This window comes from Plectropomus leopardus, chromosome 2, assembly GCF_026936395.1.
Source record: "Plectropomus leopardus strain MGB_pleo_1.0 chromosome 2, ASM2693639v1, whole genome shotgun sequence".
Lineage (NCBI taxonomy): Eukaryota > Metazoa > Chordata > Actinopteri > Perciformes > Serranidae > Plectropomus > Plectropomus leopardus.
Window position 1 is genome coordinate 39410508 of NC_142177.1, and position 26879 is coordinate 39437386.

The 26879-nt window shown below is 40.6% G+C and overlaps 1 pseudogene; it reads right to left on the reverse strand.

Moving 5' to 3' along the window:
- Positions 1–26879, reverse strand: part of LOC148190287 (uncharacterized) — a 218393-nt pseudogene that overhangs the window by 110428 nt on the left and 81086 nt on the right.

Below are 26879 nucleotides of genomic sequence, written 5' to 3' on the forward strand. Positions count from 1 at the left end.
CACTCTCCTCAGCCAAAAGCTCTGCGGTAAACACTTCATCCTTGAGGCTGAAGAGCAAACTGACGCCGGTTTACCTCAGGTCACAGCGAAAGCATTTTGATTCCTGTTCTTGCAAATGAATGTGTTGCCACTTCTTTCAAAAATTAAGGTTGCTCAGCCAGCCAAGAGATCGAAATAAAAAGCCTGTGACAGTGACGACACCTGTATCACCACACAGTCTCTACCACCAATGTAGGTATAAGCAGCTCAGTCTAAGGTGATGAAAACACATTATTCTTAATTTTAGGTGATTATGCACTAAAGAAAACACTCTTATTATATAATATTCAATTTCTGCCAATGTATCCCCCTGAATCTTACACAATGGACTTTTTAGCGAACACCATCTCCAACAAAGTAGTTTTGGCGCCTAAACCAAACCTTGCCACTGCCACACAATGCGGTGTTTAGAGGTCGTGGTCATATATTTCAGTGAGATCATGTTGTCCTCTATCAATGTGTGTGTGTGAGTGAGAGAATGGAGTCGAAATTTATGATATTACACTTCCCTGACATAAAAAGTTGAGCACAATGCTGTCTTGATAACACCATCCGGTCTGAACAAACTGTCTTCGCCATCTGCCGTATCAAGGTGAAGCTGTGTGTGTTGTTTATTTGCTTTTGTTTTGTCTTTCAGACCCGGAGGGCCTTCAGTCACAAGAATAAAAGAACAAAACAGCCTTCTGCATTTCAAAGTTGTGGATGTTTTTTTCACGTGGAGATCAATGCATTTTTATTGCTGTAAACTGAGAGTTGTGGCAGGCAGAAATGATCAGGTGATGTCAGCTTCAACTGACACAACAGATTCACTGTAGATGAAACCAAAATATGATAAATCAGGTGATTGAAGCCTATGTTATTAATGCATAAATGGAGTAAATCCAAGGACTGCACCACATCTGCGTAAGTGCAATGAGGCAGTGATGACTTCTCATTTGAAATGAGTTACCTTTCACCTCAAAGTAACTCTTTCAGTGTGTTTAGTGTAATTATCCAGTCAGCAGTCATGCAAAGGTCAACAGGTTTGAGTCATGTGGTTCAGAAACACGAGTGCATTTGTTTTTGTGTATCATTATAAATTCACCACTGCAATAGAACGTAATATAGCAATTAAAAAAAAAAAAAAAAGTTTTCAAAGTGCTTCAGCCCTGAATGCCCTTGTCAGTCTTGTTATTACAAGGCAAATTATTTATTTTTTCATCCCATATGAGTTTTGGTCTTTTGTATCGCTGCCAAGAACTAGAAAAATTAGTATCTGCAAAGAATTCTACAGCTGATTGGTTCAACAGTGTCCCTAATTAAAGGCTGGCACACACCATATAATGCACAAGTTAGAAGTAAAACTATGAACTTGCTTTTTTTCTGGCGTTTCTAATGTGAGTCTTAAGTGCACTTGCGCAAAGGAAAAACTTAAACCCCATCAAGAATTACTTTAAAGCTTACCTTAACCTCCTTGTCATCCAGACTTTGCTCTACAGTTTTATCACAACTTATTTCAAAACTTTCTCCAGTTTCATCCAAGCAAATACCAAAGGCTTGAGACTCTCAAGTAATCTGCAGCTCCTCCAAAACACTTCTGAGAAACCTTCCTCTCCACAAGCTGCTCAACCTTTTAAGGACCACCTGACCACCTTTTCAGAACCTCCTCCTCCTCCTCTTTGTAAAACTGTTCCACAGTCACCCTCAAAAGTATTCAGGACTGATTATAACCCACGCTCATAGTCTCACCTGAACCCTCCCAGCACCTGTCTACATAGTCTCTACCTACACACACACACAAACACACGCACACACGCAGCTTTTCCCATGGACTGATTAGTAGCGGAAAGTCCCCCAGATCTCGCCTGCGCTCGTTAACACCTCGTTTTCTCCTCGTTAGGCTGAGATCAAAGACAGGGGGGTAATTAACGAGGTTCACACCACTGTGGGCTATTGTACAGCCCCAATCCCTGCTCTGTTGCAGGATGGCTCAGACTAGCACACACACGCACACACACAAGGCACCTGCTCACACAGCACCTAGCTCACGCTAATGCACGTGCACACACCTACCCGACACACACTCATACACATAAACTCACAGCTAGTAAATTCAGGATGTGTAACAGACTTGCATGACTTCAGCAGACACATCTCATTCTAAACTTGTCATATGCAGCTGCTCTGTCAGTGCTTTTGGCGTACGAGCGTGTTGCCAAACTCCCATTTACATGTGCATGTAAATGGGAGTTTGCTTCCTGTGTGGATATGAGTTTTTTTTCTTCACCTTACCATGTGCCTCTGTTGCCTAAACCTAACCATCCATGACTTTGTTGCCTAATCTTAACTAATTGTGACGGTCCACATTGGTTGCCATGTGATGTTGTGTAAACAGAAGGACGTGCTGCGTCATCCCATCATGTGCATTTGTTGATATCATGGTAACAACATCCTGGAGCATAAACAGCTGACGCATAAGGATACATAAACTGTCCAAGGTAGACGCAGAAAGTCTCTGACAGAGCAGCACTATGAGATGATTTTGGATGAAAATGTGTTAGTTAAACTTTGTGTGTGATGAATATATTAAGTTAAACCTGCCACATTTACCTCTGCGGGCTTCCAACAATAAGTTGGGGTCTCAAGATGATGGTATGCAAAGTATGCTCTGATGACGGACCGACAGACAGAAAGCTCAGAATAATGTGAAACACTGCATAGATGTAAATGTGCGGAAATATGCTTTACAAGTTTGGACTTTTTGATGTTTCTACAGCTAGTCAAAGCTAAGATATAAGGTTATCCTGCATGGTCCCAAGATGGTAAAAGAAATAAATCATTACTGTTTTTATTTATTCTTTTTTTTAAATTTTCTCTCCAAACAATTCTGATATACCTTCAAAATCACTCCTGTTGAACTGATTATAACAAACGTCGACACTAAGGCTGTAACCTGTGCTTAAGGATCAAAATTGAACTGCTAAATGTGATTTAACAGACACCCTTTGGTCGAATCATAGGCTTAGGTTAAGGTAAAATCCAAATTTTTTCTGCTCCAATGAGGATTTTTCTTTTTCTTTTCTCCGACACCTACATTATATGAATGTTTGTTTGCACTTTGGTTTAAAAACCCCAAATAGTCATATTTCTTCTTACTTCTTCCTGTCAGCGTGATCTGGGCCATTTGAATGCATTTAACATGAGTGTCAGTATGTGTGTGCCCGACAGTTGTAGCGTCGGCTGATCTGACCACAGATGCGAGTGATAACCTGCTTGACCGCAGTTATTTCAAGAAAGCGTGGGCGACTCATGGGCTCCCTTCAGGCCACCAGGTGCTTGCGGGCACTTTGTTGGCCACCCCCTCAGACATATAATATTTAATGCGCAGCTCAGAAATATGAATGATTTGTTAAATATTTACTCAGTGTAAATATAGTGTGCTTTGTTTGAATATAAAGTCTAAATCAAACTGTTAAATAGTAAAGATGAAAAGGCAGCACAGCTTTTATTTGATAGATGACTAATGTATGTCAAATTGCCACCGTAGGAACAGCAGTTGCATAATCTTAAAAAGCGGCCGCAACTTAACCGTGTGCATGTATGCATGCATGCTTGTCATAGGCGCTCTGCAGTACTCAAATAGCACTGCACCCCTGCTGTCTTGCATGATACAAGATTTAGTGATGATTGGATCAAATGCTCAAAAAATGTATACGAATTTTATGCAAACTGTGAATATACTATTTCCTCCCTTTGTGAAAAGAAAAACAAAAAAACTGTTCAAGCCTCATTCTTGCATCACTATTGTATGCCTTTGCCTTTAGTCTCAAAGACAGCTTACTATCTCACCTGCTGTGCTGCTTTCTATACCATCAACCCCCTCACAACCATATATCTCATGCTCATTAAGCAGCTTGTCAGGAATTGCTCATTTCCTGTCATGCTTTAATTTATTTCAACATGATCAACCTGCATAATAGCACGCAACAAGCTTTGTGTGACTGTGTGTGTGTGTGTGTGTGTGTTTGTTAGTGAAAGATGAGTTAGCAGGAATAGATGGGGATTTTAGTGGACTAGTTAACCCTTTCAAACCTCAGCAAATTGGCTTGATTTCTTTGTCTTGTCAGAAGACAATGAGCATCTTAAGTAGACATAAACCAATATATACAAGTAAAAAGTAAAAAGTACAAAACGTTACCTGAAAATTAACACAATCTATAATATTGTTAATCGCGAATGTATAGTTTAGTTTTAGAGATTTATGACTAGCCTTTAAAAAAGAAAGCAATCAGCAAATGGCATGATCTCTGTTTTCGAAAGAAGTCAAACCAATTTGCTCAGGGATTGATGGTATAAATACTTGTGAAAAGTGTCTAAATACCACACAAGAGAGGTGATGTTGATCCAAAAATTCAAAATGTAAAAGATGTATTTGATTTAAAACAATAAACTAGTCCATACCAGGGGATATGTGCACCGCAGCTACAGACTATGCCAAACATGCAAATAAACAAGCTAACAAAAAAATCTGCTTCGTGGTTTTTACTTCCTCGCTACGAATTATTATTATTATTATCATTATTATTATTATTTTTAAATAGCGTTTTAGTTCTGTCATTAAAGCTGCAATTCCACCTTCGACCACAATGTGGGTTGCAATAGTGTTTCTTCACAAATTGACTCAACAGACAGAAGTAGCAAGACAACGTTATTTCTGAAGTATTTTTTATCCAAAACGGGCACGGGCAGTGGTTGGATGAGACAATCCACCGAGGGGGAAAATGGATGCAGACAGACAGATGGACGGGCAGATTTTCTTCAAAGCAAAAGACAGTTTATTTAAACCGGAGTTAAAATAATCAGATTTGACGGGAAGCCTAAACAGGTAAACACTGCAAAGGGCTGGGGCAGGTAAACGAGTACGAACATGTGGGCAGGAGGCAATACACAGATTTCAGGCAGCCAACAGGTAAATATTCTGCAGGCAGGAATGGCTTTACAAAATGGCATAAGGCAACATTGACAACCTGGCAACTAACAGAGGAAATGGGGACAACGTACACACAGAGGGCCAATGAGCTGCTGAAAACAGGTGTGCAGGCAGGCTGCTGATCAGGTGCTGGGCAGAGGAGAAGAAAACAGTGAAGGAAAAAAGTGAAGAGGCGAGGCACGACGAGGAAAGTTCCAATATAATACAAAACTTTGGCAGAGAGAGAGAGACCTGAGACATAATGCCAGGATCAGACTGTGAGATTTAACAGTTTGATCCAACAGACGCTGGCTTTGCAGACTCCTTTTATCGCATGTTGTGTGTTGGACTGAAGGACAACTGAGTCTGAACTTCGGAAGCTTCATGAGTGACAGAAACATCAGCATGGGAGAGTTTTTAGAGTGTCTTCTTAGTTTAACATTTATGGTATGCCACATGATACTTTCAACGCAGTTTTACAAGTTTCTCTCTCTCTCTCGTCTGCTCTGTGTTTCAGTACCACGGACAGCTCCATACTGCCGTCTTCCATTTAGCATTTCCATCAGTGACGCATCTGGCTTCATGTAGACGAGGCATTATTATTTGCATTACTTTTGTCATGCCAGTAGTAACAAAAGTTTATACTCTTGAATGTATAAGTACATTTTAATAACCTTTTTTCATAATTAATAAACTGCATCAATCTAAAACTGACAGCTCTATAGATGACAACCATCCCACTACCGAAGCTGAAGTACTTTTTGACCTCGGGATAATTATCTCGTGGCCCCATCTTATTATTTTGTGGCCACAGATTATTATTATTCTTTTTAATCAAATGTCACCAGTGGGGCTCTGTATTTTTTGCTTCTTTTAATGCTGATTTTTATTTAAAATTTTGACCTTTAATATCTTATCTCTTTACTTTTTTATTGTAAATTTGTACATTCATTGTACTTTATTATGTTTTATATTTTATTGCTCTGTCAAGCACTTTGAACTGCCCTGTTGTATGAAATGTGCTACACAAATAAAGCTCCCTTACCTATGAGTAATGTCCTTCATAGTTGTGAATTTGGGTATATTTTATGAACCTCAAAATATAGCATTATTGTCTACCAGCAGTCTCCAGGGACCTTCACGCCCCCGACACCGTTGCCTTTGCCAGGAAATGGCGCCGTTCAGAGCTGCAGAGAGTCTGATGAGAGCAGGTGGGTGGGTACGTATCAGATCTTCGCAGAGACAAAACAAAACATAAACACATCCCTGACAGTATGATAGTAATACCCAAAACACAAGATGCTTTAAAATTCTAATGTTAAAAATACAAAAAAAAGGCCAAAATACACAATGCTACCTGCAGGGTTGTAGCCTCACCGGAAAAGTGAGCAGTTCATATATTTTATCATTTATCATCCTGACGTAAGGATGGACAGAGGGAAAGAGACCAGGAGGTTTAATGCACCAGGCAGCGAAAGAGGTAATTAATATTATTAGTAGAATTTTTAAAATTGCCAAAGCTGTGAAGTGTATGAGACAAATCAAAGACAATAATCAATAATTAAGCAAATCATTAAATAGAATCTCTGTCTAATTTCTCCTCGTCTCTCCTTTTATTTCTATGACAAATGCAAAGGTCAAATAGTGGCCTTCTACTTTTATAAAACATGAAAGAAAAAAAGAAAAGCTTTCCGTTTACTTCCTCTCCTGCTCTTTAACAAGCTATCCTTCGTTAATTAAAACACCAACTGTTGTTGATTTACTTGTTTTTTTAATTTTTTATTGTTTAATCCTCTTAATGTAAGCGCTGGGCTGCTGGAACATTATCTACACTCTGTTCAGTGTTAATTTACACACACACGCACACACACACACACACACACACACACACAGTGTACTGTTTGTTTCTGTGGACGTTTGCCTCCTTTATTTTTCAGTGAGCTTCTGACAGTGTGTGACAGCTGTGAAAAAATGTGAGAAAAAAAAGTGTGTAACAGCTGAACATGAATTTTATATGAATTTTCGGTCTGAAAATAATTTCATTGAATGTGGGCGTAAACACTGAAACTGCAGCTGTATTAACAATGACATCAGAGAGCAAATCTGCTCGTCTCCAAACTGAAATAGTGGGAGTATTTAAATGACCAAAAACACAATGAGGATGTACATTGAGGCGGTTAATGACCGCACCATCTTTGTGGTTAAACAACAACTTGTGACATGGCAACTCACATTTATAACTTAACCCTCAGGGACAGTCCTGTGCAATTTACACACTTTTTATTCTTCATTTTTTGATTAGTTTGGCTGTGTTCATGCATATGGCATACATATTGGCAAGATTGTGTATTTTTGTTTATTCGTGGGATTTCCAGCTCCTACAAGTGGAAAATACACTGTGAAAGCAAAGCTGTTTAGTGCAAAAAGTGCACCACTGAATCCCATTCAAACTGCAGTTTTTGATCCTGAGCTGGGAAGGCATTCTCCATCATAGATTATACCAGCAGATGATCCTGTTGTCAACATAATAAACAGGCTAGGACTCAGATGCAGACCTTGACGCACAGTTGCAGTGAAATCACAGTCTGTTTATTGTAAAAACTGGTCGATCCATGAGAAGGCAGTCAGATCATGCAAGAGCTAACAAAAGGGGCAAGCTAAGGTTGAGTCAATGCAGGTTAAGATCGGTATTTAAAAGTCACAAAAACACAAACTCACACAAGGGAAATGGCTGGCACACTGTCATGAGGGAACAAGACGAACTGGCACAGAGGAAAGCGAGCAGGTGCAACACATTAGGGCGGGGCAGGTAATCACACAGGCGGGAAGCAGGAGAGGAGGAAGTGATGAGACCTGGAATGAGACAACAAATGTGTTTGAAACCGTTCACTCACTGACTCATTGACTCACTCACTGCTCTCTATGTAGTGTGTTTTAAATTGTGCACTATGTAGGGAATAACTGAATGAGATTTCGGACACTAAATTACAATTTTTTTTTCCTCTGGAAATACGAGACCGAACTGTATAAGGGTATACTGGAGTAAAATGTAGGGTACATCGTATGTACGCTTAAATTTGCTGTGCATTGTGTGTATTTTATGAGGTACTATATGGTGAATGAAATCATCCACGTATTCCAACACTACTTCAAAATGGCAAACACACTATATAGTGCGCTATTTCCGTGAAAGGGAGCGGTTTCGAACACAGCTAAGTCTCACAGTAAAACAAGAAACACAAGACATGAAACATCAGGACAACAAAACTTCAGTAACTGGAGACACTTGTGCCCTTGATACTCAAAAAAGAAAAGCTTGAAGGGGCATCTGTAAACCAAAGAATGTAGAAATAATGGATGTAGCTCCCATGACATAAACCACTGGTTTAAGGACTGTCCTTTTAAACCCTTTTTTTGGCATTTCAGCCATCACCATGTTCTTTTTTTTAAAGCCAGAAGTGACCAGATTTGGATGTGAGGTTGGAGCTGTGGAGAAGTGAGAGGTGGATCTGATTCATAGACTGTGGTGAGACCGTGACGACAGCCTGCCACCCAGGTGGCACCTCGTTAAAATATGCCTAACTTAATACAATGTGAACGAGTGAGTTGTAAAAAGTTGACCCCCCATAGAGTTTTCATGAAGGGGAAAATTAGCTATAGAGACAAAAAAAGCTTTTTGCACCAGGCTGTAAATATGTTTATTTTTGCTGTAAAGTTGAGGATTTTTACATGGGGGTCTATGAGGACTGACTCTGTTTTGCTGTTTTGAAGCCAGCCTCAAGTGGCACTTCTTTTGGCACTTCTGCTTTGGCTTCCTTTTTCGGCCTGAGGTTGCTGCTTGCTGTAAACATCCAAATTAATGTAAAACAAAGCATTTTTTTTTTGGGTTTATTGTTGTGATTGTTGTGCTGTGGCCTACAGACAAAGTTAATACCATTCAGTCCAATATTATATGACACTGATCAAAAATTGTGGCTGTGATTAGTTTATTAAATATGCATTAATCTTTTCAGTTACATTATAGCTATATTTCACATAGAGGGTCTTTCAGCAGGAAAACTCTATCAGTCTCCTCAGTGCAATGCATTGCATTGACGTCGAAAATGATGACGTGCATGGGATGCCTCTGAAACGCCAACCTGGGACGTCGGTGTTTCCATCTGGATGTAATGTTTTTTCTCTACACCTAACCATACGCCCTTTTTGCTCAAACCTAAGCATCTTTAATGTAAGCATGTGATTTTGTTGACATCCCTGCATTGGTTGCCATGTGCTTTTGTTACTGAAACACGACCACATTCTTTAATAGCATAATAATCGCATAATCCCACCATGTGTTTTTATTGACATCCCAACATTAGTATCCCAAAACAGCAGGTGCAGAAGGATACCTAGAGTATTATATTTAGATGCAGAAGTCCACTGACAAAGTGGCAATATGTGACGTATTGGGATGAGAACATGTTGAAAATTCTGTGCACAGCATCTGTTGAAATTGTCTATAGTTGCCACAATCAGTCAGGGCAGCTGCCTGGCAGAGACCTTCGCTCTGCTGAGTGCAATTTTGTGGTATTTCCTCTGTGTTTCACTTCAGTCAGCAGGGTGTCTGCAGCCCACACAGCACCCCCCCACACCACATGCTAATTGACTCTTGAGAGAAGTAAGTCGGTAGTACTTTATCACACCATGTGTAAGTGTTACACTTACAGCTTCAGCCTCACAAGCCCAGTTCACTGCTTTCGCTTTGCCGTTGTGTTCTGTCAAGGCATTTCCTTTAGACATGTCATTTAAAGTTGAACGTACAATAGATGAATTATTACATGAACTACCCATTAACCTGAGAAGCTGAAAAGCAGCATTCTCTGCGATGTCATGGAGTTTCCAGTTTTAAAACCGGGGGCTGTTCTGGAAATGTGGCTCTGTTAAATATCTAAAGCACCTTGTGTCATTTTGTTTCCATGAAGACTTGCTAACATTTGTTTTTCAAACTGCAACTTGACGGCAAATAACAACAAAAAAATGAACTTGAGAGTAAGCTTGCTTTGCAATGATATTTTTTAATATAAAATCCAATTAAATCCCATCAAAGAATGCATAAAAATCAGTGTAATGAATGTACAAAACCAGCATTATAGGAAGACTTTTTAGAACTAAATTTGTTGTATTGTTCTGACAAAATCAAATTGGAGTCACTATGGTCTAATGAAAAGACATTTTCTACCAAAGACCTAGTGAAAAAGCTGTCTTTTTTGTGTATATACGTCTTCTGTGCATTCCTTCCTCCCTGTTCTGTAGCATATACATCAATAAAAGATCACTGTGATGCAAATACCACATGCATATTCAATGTAACATGCTAAATACCCTCCTGAATGCACACGCAGCATTCCCTGCACGGCACCACCGTGCTGTACTCTCCTGTGGTCGTGCATGTAGGCTTGTTGGAAACTTGATAGGTGTTTTTCAAGTTTGTGAGGAGGCTAATCCTTGGCAGCGTGCTGTTAGGTAGCTGCCCTGAAACTACAGGAGCTCAGTGAGACTGCAGTCGTGCACCCGTCAGCATGATGGAGGTTTTAATATGGAAGCAGAGTCACTGGTATGACACACACACACACACACACACACACACACACACACACACACACACACACTTATGCATGTGTTGCCATAAAGCAGTTGTTCACATAAAGGGATCTTTAAAGAGCTCCCAGGGGTTCTGGGAAAATGTTAATAGTCACCAAAGAGGAGCAGGTACCCTGAGGGGTGCCAGGGGCTCTTTAAGAGCCAATAGGCAAGGTGACCAGAGTCCCTGAGGGACACTGAAGGGTTCATGATGGTCCCTCATGGGTTTAACGGATCTCTTGGGGATTCAGTGGTCCTTAAAAGGGTTCTGCTTGCTGAAGAAATCCCAGAGTTTCCTGCGGAAAGAGTTTCTAGTGTCCCTATAAAGTGGCTTTATCAGTTCCTGGTTATACTCCGGACAGTTCTTTAAGTTGTCCATGACATTGCAATTATTATTTGTATGCAAAGTTCAGACCAGTGGGCCAGTACTCAGGGGAATGAGGTGTCTTTTTATTCATGCTCTTATGTTTATTTTGCAAGTCTTGGTGGTCCTTTTTGTGGTTGTCTTTGGATGGTGGTGTCATGTGGCTACAAGCCACCCATTAAGATGAGGACATTAACTAATCAGTCTGTAAACTCCTGCTGACTTCTCACTAGTTCCAGGTCGAGGTTTTCAATGTAAACATCAGTTAACATCGAGGAAAAGATGGAGTGCAGGTGTGGAAAAACAAACCAAATGGCCTCTGTGCTGCATCAGTGTCGAACAGGATGTCAGGAACTTTATTACCTTTTGATTCACCAAAACTTGGCAATATTCTGGACAGTGCCATTCAAACGCATGACACTTTTACTGTATTCTGAACTAACTGAGCAGAGCACTTTGGGAAGAGAAGGAGAGGAGGAGTATCTTTATGGTGAATAAGGACTGGTGTGACAGTAGGAATGTGAGGTGCTTCCCCCTGCAGTGGATCACTGCTAATGTGGGCTGCAGTGTAGCTCTGCCATTTTGCGAAAAGAGCGACAATGTGGCTGTGTGGTTGAGGTTGAGATGTATGGACAGTTAAGTCATTCCACAGCCAGAAACAATAGATTATCAAACCCATTCTCCATCCAGAGTCATCAAATACCACCACTGTGACAGGGCTTTTGGCGTAAGATCCTGATGGTAAAACCCATCTTACAGATGGCAGCAAGCCAAGACTCGAAGCACTGGCCTGACCATCAGCAGCATGTTGGGTTAAGGGTCTTTTTCAAGGATACATTGGCATGTCGACAGGTGGAAGCTGGGAATCAACCACCAACCCTGTGATTGATGAATGAAGCCCATTCTCATTCCAAGTTTGGAACTTTTTGGGTCTGCCTTTTTGGGTCTGCCTGATATGCCCAAGGACAGCATCAGCTACTAATGCTGCCAGAATGAACCTTTTGCGATGTTATGACATGCTGCTGGACAGCATCAGGTTAAAACACTGCCATTAATGACATAATATAAGGAGCATGATGGTGTCTATAGGGCGGGCGGGAGGAGCATGGATGGATCCAACAAACCCCAGACTTTCATGCAGGAGTCAGGTACTTGCTTCCCATCTGAATGTTCTGGGTTTTGTGTAACTCCTTCCCCTTATCCTAACCATCTGTGCCTGCATGTGTGTTTGTGGACGTCAAGGCGTAAGTTTAGTTGTGTTAGCTGTGCAGATATTCTCTTTGGCAATTTCAAGGATCAGTCCCGGCGTTAGTTGCCTTTTGTTACCTAAACATAACCACGTGCAATGTAATCCCAACTTGTTTGTGTTGAGTTCACTGCAAAAGTCCACTGCAAAGCGGCAATATGTGACGACCTGGAATGAGAACGTGTTGGATTTCTAGAAACATCCAGAAACACAGACAATTACAAAGCACAAGTTAAAGGAGCTGATGAGATCACATGCTCTGGAGTTGAACCTTGTAAAAGTCCACGAGTAACTGATTGAATTATTTGCTTTGTGTGGTTTGGAAAGACCTTTAGGTTGATTCTTTAACACTGAAAACTAAAATGGCAGAATAAATAAATAAATAAAGTCTTCACAGAAATTTGCATATTGCACAGTATCTTATATTCTGTTCCTGGTTCTTGGCTCGGATGCTCAGTCTCTAATTTACACTGCGCCACTTTAATGTGCAGCATTTCTCTTCCTGGGCTCCAGTCCACTCACAGTTACTCACTGTATGAAGAATGTGTTTTGGTGTTGGAGATGGTATACATTATGAATGGAGCTTTCCGCTTCAAGCTTCTCCTGGGAGGGAAGATGAAGCTTCAGACTGTTGTGGTAAAGAGAGGACAGGAAAGGAGAGATGGAAAAAAGCAAGAATACAGGGGAGGACAAGAGGATGGAGAAACAAAGACTGAGTAATGAGTGTCTGTAATGGATGTGGACTTAATGATAATAAACTCTCAGCAGACAACTGTCAATATTTTGCTCCTGTTTCAAACCTCGCTTCCTCTTCAAGGTTAGAGAAATGGTGACACATACACCTTGAGATGGACAGAAAGGTTTGAAATAGACTCTTCAAGAGATATTTCACTATGTCCTTGTTTTTCCACATTTAACAGTGTTAAGAAAAAAACTGAGGAAATATCAAGAGATCTTCTCTCAATTTCTCCTCTTTTCAGTCTCGAGTCAAAATATTTTCAGCTTGTTTTTCTGTTTCTAGTGCATCGCAGTTGGCCAGAACTGACATTTATTGTAACACTGAGGCTGTGTGGATCCTGTTTTAGGGTCTTCCTGTAATATAAGTTTCTTCCCTCTGTTATAATCTATAAACTACTGTCTTTTATCATGAGGAACATAGATATCTAGTTCAGGGAGAAGAAGAGAGACGAGTAAAGACGAGACAAGAAGGTGTGTGGATTGAAAGAACAACTGAGGGGAAGAAAGGAATGAATGATGGAGGATGCTGATGGGCAGAAAAAACAAACAGTGGTGGCGAGAAAATTAGAGCTGGATGAAGAAGGAGGAGGAAGGGGGAAAGGAGGGAAGATAGAGGGGTTTCCATTGCAGATTTGTACAAAACGTAAGCAATATTTTCAAAATGTCGATAAAACACAATTGAAAGATGACTGCATTTCCACTGAGTGATGTTCTGGGACTTCTCCTCTGGTAATAACATTCCTAGAAGCATGACGGTGGATGTTAAAAACATCAGCAGGTTTATTTCTATTTCAGCCACCACATTAGCCGCCATTATTTACAAAGTCGAAAGCGAAGTAGGGGTGTTGCATGCGATAATGGTAAGGCAAGCACCTTATATGAGGGAGCAGCCACATATGAGGGATTTCTGGGAGCTGATATCAACGATTTCACAGAGAAATTGTGGATTCAAAATGTCCGGATGATCCGCTCAACTTTTGAAGAGTTATGTGATTCAGTAACAGCTCTTGTAGCTCCTGCTGCCCAAGCACATAGCCATAGCATCATGTGACCTATAAAGGACGAAAAAGTGTTTCTATTGCAGTTTTGCGAAATATGGCTTTTTCAAATCGCCTGAAATACCACCTCATGTGAGCATTAAAACTTTGTTTGCAATAAACGAGAGTTTTCTCACAGCTGACGTGTTTCCATTATGCATATTTTATTTTCGTAATTTCAATTTGCACAATTTGAGTGTTCATGGAAACAGGTCTAATGATAGAGAAGAAAAGGAAGTAAAAAAAACACAAGGTAAGAATGTTGAAAGAGGTGACGAAAAGAGAGAAGAAGAAAAGAAAGGAGGGAAGGTACCATAACAAATGTAGTGGAGAGAAAATGAGTATGAAAATGGTTTTTTCTTGTGCAAACGCACGTGCACCCACACACACACACACACACACACACACACACACACACACACACACACACACACACACACACACACACACACACACACACACACACACACACACAAAAGCACTAAAGCAAGAATACATATCTAAACAACACAGGGATGCTGTAACGGGTGCTGTGTGGACCCAGATGCAGTACACCGGTAAACAGGAGTAGTTGGTAATGACGTTTATTAAACCCAGTATAAAGCAAACACGAAGCAAGGTGAAGCAGTTCAGCACAAAGTTCGTTCTTCGGGTCGGAACCCCAAACAAAGTCTCTGGAGGGTGAACGATGCGAAGAGACGAAGCTTACTGCACTCGGCGTGGGTGAGGAGGAAACCCCGTAGTCCGACAGCTCGGCAGCACGTGTGGAGATACCGTCGAGGAGAAGGCAGAAGAGTGGTCGGGAACTAGGCGGAGGTTTCGAAGCCAGATGAGCAGTCCGAGAATGCAGCGGTACCAGTGGGGAGTCTTGACCAGCGGAGCAGATCAGGAACGCCGAAACAGAACACGTGGTCGGGGACAGAAGGCAGGTAAGTTTTCCGGGGATCAGGCGAAGAGAGCAGGTCGGGGACAGGCAGAGTCGGCTTTGGAAGACCTGGCAGGAAAATGCTGGAGAGTCTTGCATGACGCGGAAGAACAATCTGGCGACGAGTGTGTGTGTGGAGGAGGCTTATATCCTGGGTTGATTACTGATGAGCTGCAGCTGGGAGGTGAGCGAGCAGAGCAGGCAGAGTGGGCGTGGCCAGCAGGTAGAGTGAGCAGAGGGAGAGTGAATGGAAAAGTACTGGAGGGAGGAGAAGAGCAGGGATCCTGACAGAAGCAACATAATCACACAGAAAAAAATGACTTTTATGTGAGACAGGCACAAAACACACACACACACACACACAAAGAGTAAATAGGATTAGACGTTGAAGGTCGCAGAGGCCAACAGAGCAGCAATCAAACTCAGCACTGAGGATAATGGTACTGTAACACACACACACACAGACGCACACACACACACACACACACACACACACACACACACACACACTTCTTGCCAGTACAACACAATGGGTCAATAGTGAAGCCTGTTTCCTGTTATCACAGTTCGTTGTTACTGGGGTCAGAGAGACACTGACTGGAAGCAACAAGTCCCTCTGCTGCACTCTTTAATACTGGACTGTACACTGTAATTTACAGAAATTTGTCTCAACACTCAACAAAAGCAAACAGATTCTCATCACTACTCACCACATGATGCTGCTCTGTCAGTAACCTTTAGCTTCTACCTATGATGTTTTAGGTATCCCTCTGCCTCAGCTGTCTACGCTCGGGGATGTCGTTATCGTGATGTTGTTACTGTGATGTCAACAAAATGCGCGTGGTGGGATGATGCATGTTATGTTCGTTACATTTACACAACATGGGCACACGACAACCAAACCAGACCGTCACAATGGTTAGGATGACGCAACAAAGACAGTGATTGGTTAGGTTTAGGCAATAGAGGCACATGGTAAGGTGTAGATAAAAAAACCCACATCCACACAGGAGGCGAACAACAGACATGAAAGTCACTCCACCTCCCCTCCTGCCCGGTCCATAAGCACGCTTGTGCTCTTGATATTAAGTTGTTACCAGCAGCGTTACAACCTGATGGCAGTTTTAGTGTTTCATGTGCATGCGAATGGTTCTGTCCAGGCGTGTTCTCAAGTGATGCTGCTCATGCACGAATCATGTGGACACGCCTAGTGCCGTCCAGCCATCTATCAGCGTATAATGACAATGCCAGCTGTGTCCAGCTGTGTTCCAGGTGGATGCAGATGTGGGTTTTGGTGTCACGCCTAAACACCAAAAGCACAGATATAGCAGATGTATTTATATATAATATATAAGTATACATATGTATATGACAACATATTATATATTGTAGCCATTAATCAACCCAGTCATCAGAATAAATGTTGGCAAACATTGCTTTTCATGGCATTTTTATGGTTGAAAAATAGTGACACATTGCTAATAAACACCCACTTTTGGTGGCTAAAAAGCCATTTAAATGCAGAGATGAATTGCAAAAAATAAGAACAAAAAGTTGTTTTGGTTGTTGGTCTCGAACAACTTTCTGCAGCAGTCATCTTATTCCGATGTCAGGGCATCAACTGACACTGAAATAAGCAAACAAAACATTTTTTTTCTGTTGACTTGGGGGTCACTATACAAAAAACTCATACAGAAGCAGTGAGAACGTATCAAATATATGAAACCTAGCCCATAAAGGTCAGAGGTTGTCAAAAATGTCAGTTATCACCCTGTTGGAACCACAAGCTTCCACAGCATATACCTTGATATAAACCTAGAAAATAGTCTATTCTGGACTAAAATGTCAGATAAATGGACAGACCAACTGGCAGATCTTATGAACTTGAGGTTGAAAAGTTGTTTTTAAGTTCTGTCTGATTTGATAAATTAAACACGAAAGAAAGAAAGTGAAGGCAATAACAGTGATTTTTTTCACCTCTTTGGTTCTTTTAAGGACATACACATGCACACGCACACGCACACACACACCGTCCTTCTGTCTGTACTTGCTGATGTTTGCTGTGATTTCCCTGCTGAGCTGCTTCCTTATTATTCAATTAGAGCAGAAAATTCATCTCACCGTCTGCAGCAAAGAAAACCTGCTGGAACCTCTTTTACCTTCAGTACAGAGGAGTGTGTGTGTGTGTGACTGTGTGTGGGTATGTGTGTGTGTCTGACACAGAGACACAGAGAGAGAAAATGAGTGTGAAGGTGAGAAATTATGTGTTAAACCGGGCCTAGTGAATGCATGTGTTGGTGTATACTACTTGTCTGCAGCTGTGTGCCTGTTCCAGACTGTGAGATATTTAAAGATTGTGACAAATATATGCGTAAAATAGTCTTTTGTGTGTGTGTGTGTGTGTGTGTGTGCGTGCGTGTTGCCGAAGCAGAGACGCCCACCTTCCCTGTGCTCCCTGTGGGTTGTTAAGCAGGTTGAGTGATCGTAGCGAGTCTTATTTGACGTCCCATGATTCATGTCAGGAGGTGAAGAAGGGAAAGAGAGTGTGTGTATGTGCCATATGCACTGGGAGAGAATAATTCTGTGTGTGTCTGTGTGTGTGTGTGTGTGTGTGTGTGTGTGTGTGTGTGTGTGTGTGTGTGTTTTGGGTCCTCTGGGACAGAGGGCTGTAGGAAAGGGGTGATTATTTTTCACTCTTTAACACCATATTACATGATGGATAACCACATCCACTGGGAAACATGATGGATAGATCACACACACACACACACACACACACACCTTGTTATACTATGGCTGTGGGGACATCATACTCATGAGAAACACACACCAGCAGCATCTGAAGCCTATCAAAACACCTACGATGCAACACCTTGAAACACATCCACACAGGATAGTAGAAATAGGACAGTGCTGTATTCCCAGATTGGCATAAATGCTAGAATTGCCCTGCTTTTCTAACTTGAGTACGTATTTGTCAATTTAATTATTCATGTTATGTGTTAATGTGTTTCTACCTCAGTGTGAAAATGTTCAAAACCTCAACATTCAGAACTGGAAAGTGACTACTTGGCAAGTAACTACTAATGTAAAAGCCTTTCCTGTATTGATAAAAACATTTTTTTAAAAATCCTTGAAAAAAAACACGCTCTTATCTCAGGTCATCAAATACTGAAGTTTTCTCACACCCTTCAATGCCAAAGATCTATGCACCCTCTAGCATCTGTATGTGATGCACAGCTGTCTCCTGGGTTAACTTTATCGAGTCCTTGGATTCAGTTTAAGAAACAAAACAACTTGCTTAGGTTTAGAAGACAGATGACAATGTGACAAAAACTCTTCACGTGAGTGATGTAAATACGTGATGAACGTTACATAAAACGTTACACAATTACATGAAGTTATGTAATGTAACACAGAACTGACTTTTGCTTGCACATGGGACACGCATTCTGTTGGGTGACGGTCTGTGTTTGTTCAGCCCGTTCTCAGTTATGTTTCATGTCCACATGATGTGCTGCTGGATGATGTCAGCTGAGAATACAGCTGAAGAAGACCTATGGCTCTGTTACTATATGCTGCCGGATGGCACCTGCTACGGCAGCATGATACACCGACAGGCTGAGTCAGCGGAGAACTCGGCCACATGGAACCTGTCGCCTCTGCATGGTAAGCCGCTGGACAGCGTCAGGATGTAACACTGCTGGTAACAATGTCATATACGGTGCCTATAGGGCAGAAGGAGGGGCACTGAATGGATCAAACAAACCCTGGACTTTCATGCGGGAGTTGTGATTTTTTTTTTTCTTCTACACCTTACCATGTGCCCTTTTTCCTAATTCTAACTATGGGTTTCCAGCATTTGTTGATGTTCCTTCATTGGTTGCCATGTGCTTTGTTGCCTAAACTTAACCACGTGCAGCATCATCCCACCATGTGCTCGTGTTGACATCATGACACCAACATCCTAAAACATCAACAGCAGACGCAGAAGGATACCTAGAGTGTAATATGTAGACATGGAGGTCCACTGCAAAGACACAATATGTAACAACTTGGGATGAGAACATGTTCACCTCCCTTAGGGACTTTCATGCTTTATTTTACGTCATTTGCACAAGTCACTCGAAAGCCCAGTGCATCTTATTGAAACGCCAAAGGATGCCTTTGACAGCAGTATCACACACCGAGGGGTGTGATAACAAGTCTGTATTTGATGACCTGGGATTAAGAATATGCTGTTTACCACCCTTTGAAAATCATATTTCTGCCGTCAATAGTTTTTTACCTTCTGAGCTTACTACAGTGACATACAGGTGTACTCGAGGCGCCTGTGACATCATTTTTGGGTATGGTAAAAGGTGAGTGGTCAGAACCATAAAGTAGGTTTTTAACAGCTTTCAAATAGAGAGAGTGTTGAGACTGCTTTTCAGCCTGGTGTTAAATTACTCATTTAAACTGTATATCAAATATGAGACTTTCACTTTCCATACACTCTTTACACCAGGTATCTTTTACATAAACATGTGTTAATCACACAGGTGACATTAATTAAAGTTTATGAGGCGCCCAGTAACGCCACCATAAAGTATCACACAAAAATTTGCTCAATTCTATTTTTGTTGGGTTGTATAGTTTGCTTTACTTGCTTTAAATAGTGACAATTTAATGAATTCCAGGTACATTTTTCTTAAAACAGAATTGCTGTCTTAGGAATTAAACTTTTTATTAGTTATTTATCACCTCTTGCATTTGGCTACAGCTGCCTTAATTTCTTACTGAAGACAAAATGAGATGTCAGTTGTGAAAAGAAAATTTCTGGTACTCCTGCTGTTTAAAGACCCTGAAAGACGAACATTTGGTAACGACTCTCTCCTGGGACGATTAAACCAAAATATCATCTGTTTATTTAAAATTCAGGATGATGACTTTGTTCCTGGATGCACCAAGAGCAGTATTTCACTGTGTTGACCCAGTTAGACAAAACTATTTTGGTGTCTTGGTTGTCATATTCTATTACCAGAACATCCATTTCAAACATTAACATGTGCTGTTTTGGAGAAATCTAGACATGTTTCATATGTTAACTGGGAATCAACAATCAAACACTGGCTGTGACAATGTTTGCCCAGCTTGCACTTAGTTCAGTTTTGGCCCATATTTAACTTTTTTATATGATCAGTTTATTTAAGTTGTATTTTCCGAGTTGTATTATTGTCGGTGCTGCTGTCACAAAGACAACCGCATTGTTTTCTGTCTATAGCAAATAACCACACTAACAGGCATCTTTGGTAACTGGGGACAGCTACCTGGTTGTGCATTGGTTGACACACTTTCTTTGTGCTGTAAGGGATCGTACCTGACATAATTCTCTACAACTTATGAAATCAACACTGATTTCACAATAATAAGTTAAAGCAAGAAACTTTTATTATGCAGGTATGGTGAGGTGTTCGAGGTCTTTGTTTTTGGTTCTGAGTCTGCTGCAGTTTTATTTCTGCCTTTAAGCCCACTTGTGTTATTATGTCCCTTAACATTTAAGTCAAAGAAAAGAAAAACTTTTTTGATTTGTTTATGACTCAGCTGTCCTTGAAGACAAACCAAACACACCTCCTCTGCAGACAAAGGAAGCCTATTCAGCAGCCGGCAGCAGCGTGCACTCCCTCAGTCAGCCTTGAAGAGGGGAAGAATCACCAAAACACAATACAAGTGTGCTCATTGTCAATCTGGTCACCTCCAGCCAGGCTGACTCACACCGCCTGTCCACCTGTGCTCCATGCACAGGCTGGATCTCTGATTGCTAAATCCTCTTTGCTTGTCTGTCAGGATGCTTTTGTCTTGTTACCAGGACTCATTAATGATGTTGTTGAGCAAAATAAAGTAATTTTGCTGTGTTTTTTTGTGTTTTAAATGTGAGCAAATTTGCATGATTTTTTTTTAAAAACATGACAAAATGAGAAGAAGCCAATGAGAAGGGAAAGAAGAAATGACCCAAAAATTAGCAATAAAAAGTGAGAAGTACAAGACAATTACCTGAAAATTAGTGAAAAGAAAATAATAAAAAAGAGAGTTAAAAAAAGCATAATTAACATAACTTTAGATATGTTCTTATGATCATTATATGTTAAGTTTTTTCATCACTTTTTTCTCTTTTTTTTTCTCCCTCGACATTTCCCCTAGCTTTTTTAAAAAATAGTTTTCTAAATCTAATAATTTATTGCAGTTTGTGGAACATTCCTTGACTAATTGCTCATTGCCTCATTTTTTTATATTTTTCAAAGAAATCACAACTATTTTCAAAGGTTTAAATACTTGTGAAAGGTAACTAAAAGCAGCACAAGAAAAGTGATGTTGCTCCAGGTTTCAAAGGGTTAACATTCTTTTATTAGTATTATTATTATTATTATTATTATTATTTGTAACCACTTCTCCTGTTAAGGGTGGCGGAGGGCTGGAGCTGAGAGGCAGGGCACACTCTAGCAGGTCGCCGGACAATTGCAGACACGACACACTTGAGTCTGGCTCCGAAACAGAGTCAGTCCCCGTAGATCCCCATGTTAAAATGCTCAACTTTACAGAAGAAATAAACATGTTTACAGCCTGGTACAATTTCTTTTCTATAGCTAATTTACCATTTATGAAGACTTTATTTTATTTTAATTTTTTTTAACTCAGCCATTTACATTTTATTAAGACCCAAAGCTACACATATTTAAAGGACTGTCTGTGAGACCGCACTGCAGTCTGTGAGTCAGGTCCACCCCTCGCTCCTCCGCTTCAACCTCTTGTTCAAATCGCTACTTCTGTCTCCAGAAAAAGAAAATGGAGACAGTTGAAATGCCCAATTCGGGGCCTCAAAATGGCAGTCCTCAAACCCAGTGGTGACATCACAGTAGCGACGTCCAGTTTTCACCCCAAGTCATCACCACATTTAACACTGCACTCCAACACACTGTCCTTCACTAAGAAGCAGTTTCATTCCCGTGCAATGCTTTGTGCAGTATAATGTCCATGTGGGTGCTGTGTATTTATGTTTGAACTGCTGTGCATGTGGGTATGCACGTGTGATATATCTTAACTAGTTATTATGCTTTCACTACTTATTTATCATGTCTTATCCTGGGCCCTTTTATTCTATTAGAGCCCCGCTCAGGCAGTATAATTGAATTTCACTGTATTCATTTGTATATTAGATTATATTACAGTATATAATATTCTAGTCTGTGTTTCCAACATGTCTCTGGGGATCCACAGTCCCACTTACACAATACACCAACTCCTCCTGCTCCACCCACACCTGATTAACCAGTGTAAAGTTTTGCAATTGATCAAGAGTCGATGCCTTCCAGCTCTTGATTAGCTGAATACACCAGATCCAGCTAATGAGCTGTCAGGAGAACTGGGAAAATGAAAGAAAGCAGTTGCCAACCCAGGGGCAGTGTTAGGGGCTACTGGTTGAGACTTCACAGTTAAAACTGAACTTTCTTTTCTGTTCTTTTCTCTCTTTTTTTTGAGACATTTAAGGTCCTCCTACCTGGCTCTGAAATCCATCTTTAAAAAGTAAAAGACTCAGAGGAAAATTCAAAATGTAATAGTGAATGGGCAGATATGTTTGCTTTCATTGCCACAGCTACAAAGTACAAAATAATCATAAATGGGCCAGTGCACAGCAGCCACCTTATTGTAAAACATATTTATAAATGATAATTCAGATCTGTCAGTAATGTTGAGAAGGCAGTGTTACCTTCATTATCAGGCTCAAACAAAAGAACCGGCGTGCTCAGCTCAAATGTCTGTCGAGTATCATGGATGTTGACCCAAACATCCCAAAATAATGAATAAAGTTTTCAGCACTCATAAACAAGTAAGTGCTGCTTTTAATGATGCGCAGCAGCAGAAGTAAATGGATGCATTTCAGCCCCAGGCTTTTCAGCTGTGCACCAATATAAGGCGTTTTGTTTTTGGCCAAATATGCGTTTTAGAGGTTGTTAACCCCCAACCTAAACTGACAGTGTTGACTGTATTGAGAGAACGCCAGACTCACTGCAGTGAACTTCAAATAGTTTGCTAAAAGTTTGTTAAACTAAACTGAAAATACCGTACAGTATGCTTAAAGGGGTTATTTTTACAACAAGGTCTAACAGCTCGAACAAGAAGTTACATCTCAAATTTGCAGTCTTTTGACAAGCATTGCTCTACGCCGCGCTGCTCGTGCCGTGATCAGTGCAAGACTCGAGCTCTACTACGTGCCGTATCGGCTGCTTGGTAAGGTCAGCCATGTGTAAGGGCCGCCTACGTTTTCTTATTGTCATCTGCTAAGAAGGGAGAAGGATAGTTATCCAATCACTTTAACCCTCTCATTACTGGGGCAGAAAGCACAGCACAATGCTGAATGTGCTGACCTACCTTTGTACAATTTAACTGAAAATCATTCAGACTGAAAGAAGACAATAAAAGACTTGGAGGACAAAAACATGCATTTTTCTGTGCTTTACATAGAAAGGAAGGGCATAAAAGTCAAGGTAGTGGATGTGAATACACAGCACACTCGCCAAAAGAAATGTTGGCATTTTATGATCCGGCAAACCACCAACATGTTGCATCTGCGTGTTTCATATGCGTCACATGAAGACGTCTAAAGTAACTGGTACATGAGCTGACTGTGGATGGTGGATGATGTAAAACCTCGGCGAAAAGCCTGCCAAGCTGCAGACTGCTATTCAAGACCAACAACATTTTTTAGCTGAGTTTACGCTGTTTTTTTAGCCACCAAAAATGGGTGGTTTTAAGCGACCCGTCCTTGGCATTGTGCCACCAAAAGCGGGTATTTTCTGCAAAATCATGATCTTTACCTGACCAGAACCAAGTGGTTTTTGTGCCTAAACCGAACTGCATGTTGACCACGGCACTGCTAAAACATTAGGTTTCAACGTTAAGTTTCAACATATCCGCAACACTACTTCAACTGCAAACTTGTCAAATAAAACTGCTTGGTAAGTGATTTTGTATCCAACACCAAAAGCCACCTTTCATGGCCGTACGACACACCACCAGGCGGAGTCAATTTATAATGTAGCCTGACAGAAGCTTTTGCAGCAGTATGATATGTCATCTGTCAGACCAAACCACCTGTCATGGCTATAATATACACTGATAGACAGCGTCCGTTTGAAACACTTCTGGTAATAATGTAATAAAAGAAGCTGGAAAGTCCCAGGAGGGGTGATGCATGGGTCCAACAAACCCTGGACTTTAAACTGGGAGCCCGCTGTTCATCTCCCTTATGAATGTTGAGACAAATGATTTTCTTTTCTTTTCTTTTTCTTATACTAACCACACGCTTTTGGTGCACAAGGAAATAACTGTAAATAAAAAATATACAAAACTTATTGTAAGTTTATTTTTATTTTTAAAAGACTGTATTCATCTCAGCAACATCTGTATATTTCCTATTAAAAACAGAACTTAATTTTGAAAACAGTGCATTTCACAGGAGTAAATGACCAAGTGGTGACAGCTGATGAGTTGGGATTTTAATATGTTAACATAAATAAATGAAGAATGATTACATTGAACAATCTGTTGTGAAGACATTTATCAAGTAAAAATGCCAAACAATCTCTGGTTCCATATATGAGGATTTGTTGCTTTTTTTTCTTAGCAATATGTAAAATTAGTGTCTTTTGGTTTTAGACAGCTGAGCAGACAAAAAACACATCAAATTGGGACATTTTTAAAGGCACAGTGACCTATTTTCTCACTCAGTTCCAAAAAAAAAGACCAAACACCAAGAACAGTTATCTGATCTAAATCTTTACTCAGGTTATTAAGGGTCAAGAAGGAGGTCAGCCAAAGCAGAAAGATCTGTTATGGGAAACCACACAGAGTCCAAAAATCCACGCAGAGTCAAAAACCAGGTAATCAAACATGAAGAAAAAGCTGGCGAGTATGAACACACTGTGGCAACAGTCACAATCTGGCAACTGGATGGAGACAGGAGAAAACGGGAAAACTCGGGACCAAAGGTAGCTCTAAACACAATGAGAAGCCATTTCAAAATAAAACAGGAACTGGATACAAACACATGAACACACATTAAGCTATTGAAAAAATAACAGACTCATGGATGATAAAAACTATCATTAGATGCAGCACTGACAGAGACCAACAATCTGAAATGAAAAACATGTTCCCATCCCAAGTCATCACATGTTGTGGACTCAGTGGACTCCCAAGTCTACATATTAGGTATCCTTCTGCGCCTGCTGTGACATTTAGTGGTGGTTATTTTCAGACAACAGAAGCACATGGCAACCATCACCAGGAGCTCAACAAACACATGAGCTGCCATGGACGGTTAGGATTAGACAAACGATGCACATGGTAAGGTGAAGACAAAAAAACAAAACATTCAGACAGGAAGCAAATACCAGACTCCCGCATGAAAGTTCATGGTTTGTCAGATGCATCCACCTCCTTCGCTGCCCGTCCTGCAGGTGCCCTCATGTTCCTTATATTACATAGTTACCGGCAGTGTTTTAACCTGACGCTCTCCTGCTGCTTTCATGTGGACCCGGCTTCTTGATTCAAATAGTCCAAATCACAACACTGCAGTCGCTGATTTATTGTCACTTTGAAACACAATATCAAAAACTTTCTCTGTCTAACATGAGGTCAAAGACTGTACCGACGCCTTTCTACAAACTAAGTTGCTTAACAGGTAAAAGACTGAATCAAACCCCCTCGATCACAGCTGATCATCATCTGACTAATCACATTGATTAGGCGTCACTTAATGGATCAAAAGAAGGCTCTATACAAATTTAGCAACCTGTGACAATACTGATTTTAACATAAAAATAGCTCTATGTGGCGTTTCATGCGCACGTGGCATCTCAAATTTACTCCAAAAAGACTGTGGCACTATTTTACATGTTTGGATTGAAGAAGGACTGGCCGAACCCCGGGGGAACGAGTACCTCGCCACGGTGTTTCAAGATCAGTCCAAGTGATAAGAGTACGATTAACAACTTAGGAAAGAAAAACTACAATACATACACATATCTGCTATGCTGTTTTTGGTCATTTCTTGCAGTTTCTAGTAAATTCAGTTTAACTCGGTTGTTTTAATTACTTTGGAGGCTTCTCGTTTTGCAGCTTTGAGCTTTTTTTCCTCGCAGACTAACCTCATTACTCCGGATTTGGCTCCATTCTGTTGGTTTTGTTGGTGTTTGTTTGTGCCTCCCAGGTAATGCCGCTTCACCATGAGGGAGGGACAGCCTCTTTGCCAAATTGATTTCAGGTGTTTCACTGCAGCAGTAAATAGGTTACCAAGTTGGACTGCTTGTTTGGAAGTTGTTGAAGATGCAACTTTTTTAGAAAAAAAAACCAACACATGATCACAACTTTTTCCTGCAGCATCTTATGTGTAGCAGCAGCTACACTGTTTTTAATTGAGTGCTGAAGCTAAATTCTCACTGCATCGATACAAACAGGGTCTCGTTTGTTGCCCTGATGCTTTCTGTGCTCTCGTAAAAACCTGAGGCTCTTGCTGTTTGTTTTTCTTTCTTTATCAATATATTTTTTTATTTTGAGATGTATTATCACATCCATATTCACCTCAAACAAATATACAAGCATTGAAAAAAAAGGTTTTCAGAAGAAACAGTAAATAAAGTAACAAAGAATCTTAAAATATAACCTTGGGTATTAACACACTACATGTGATTTAAAAAGCTTTGAGTAATTTATCAACCATTACTCTACCATTGATTAACAGCTAATGTAATTATTTGTACTGTATGAATTGTAATAAGCGCATTAATTCCTTTGTTATCAGACACTGATCTTCTTTTACTGAGTCAGCTTTTTAAGAAAATAAATGTGATCCAGCCGTGTCTGTAGTCGTTCTTCTGTGGGATAAAACTGACTGTGTGTGATGAATAAGGCGAGCAGAAACT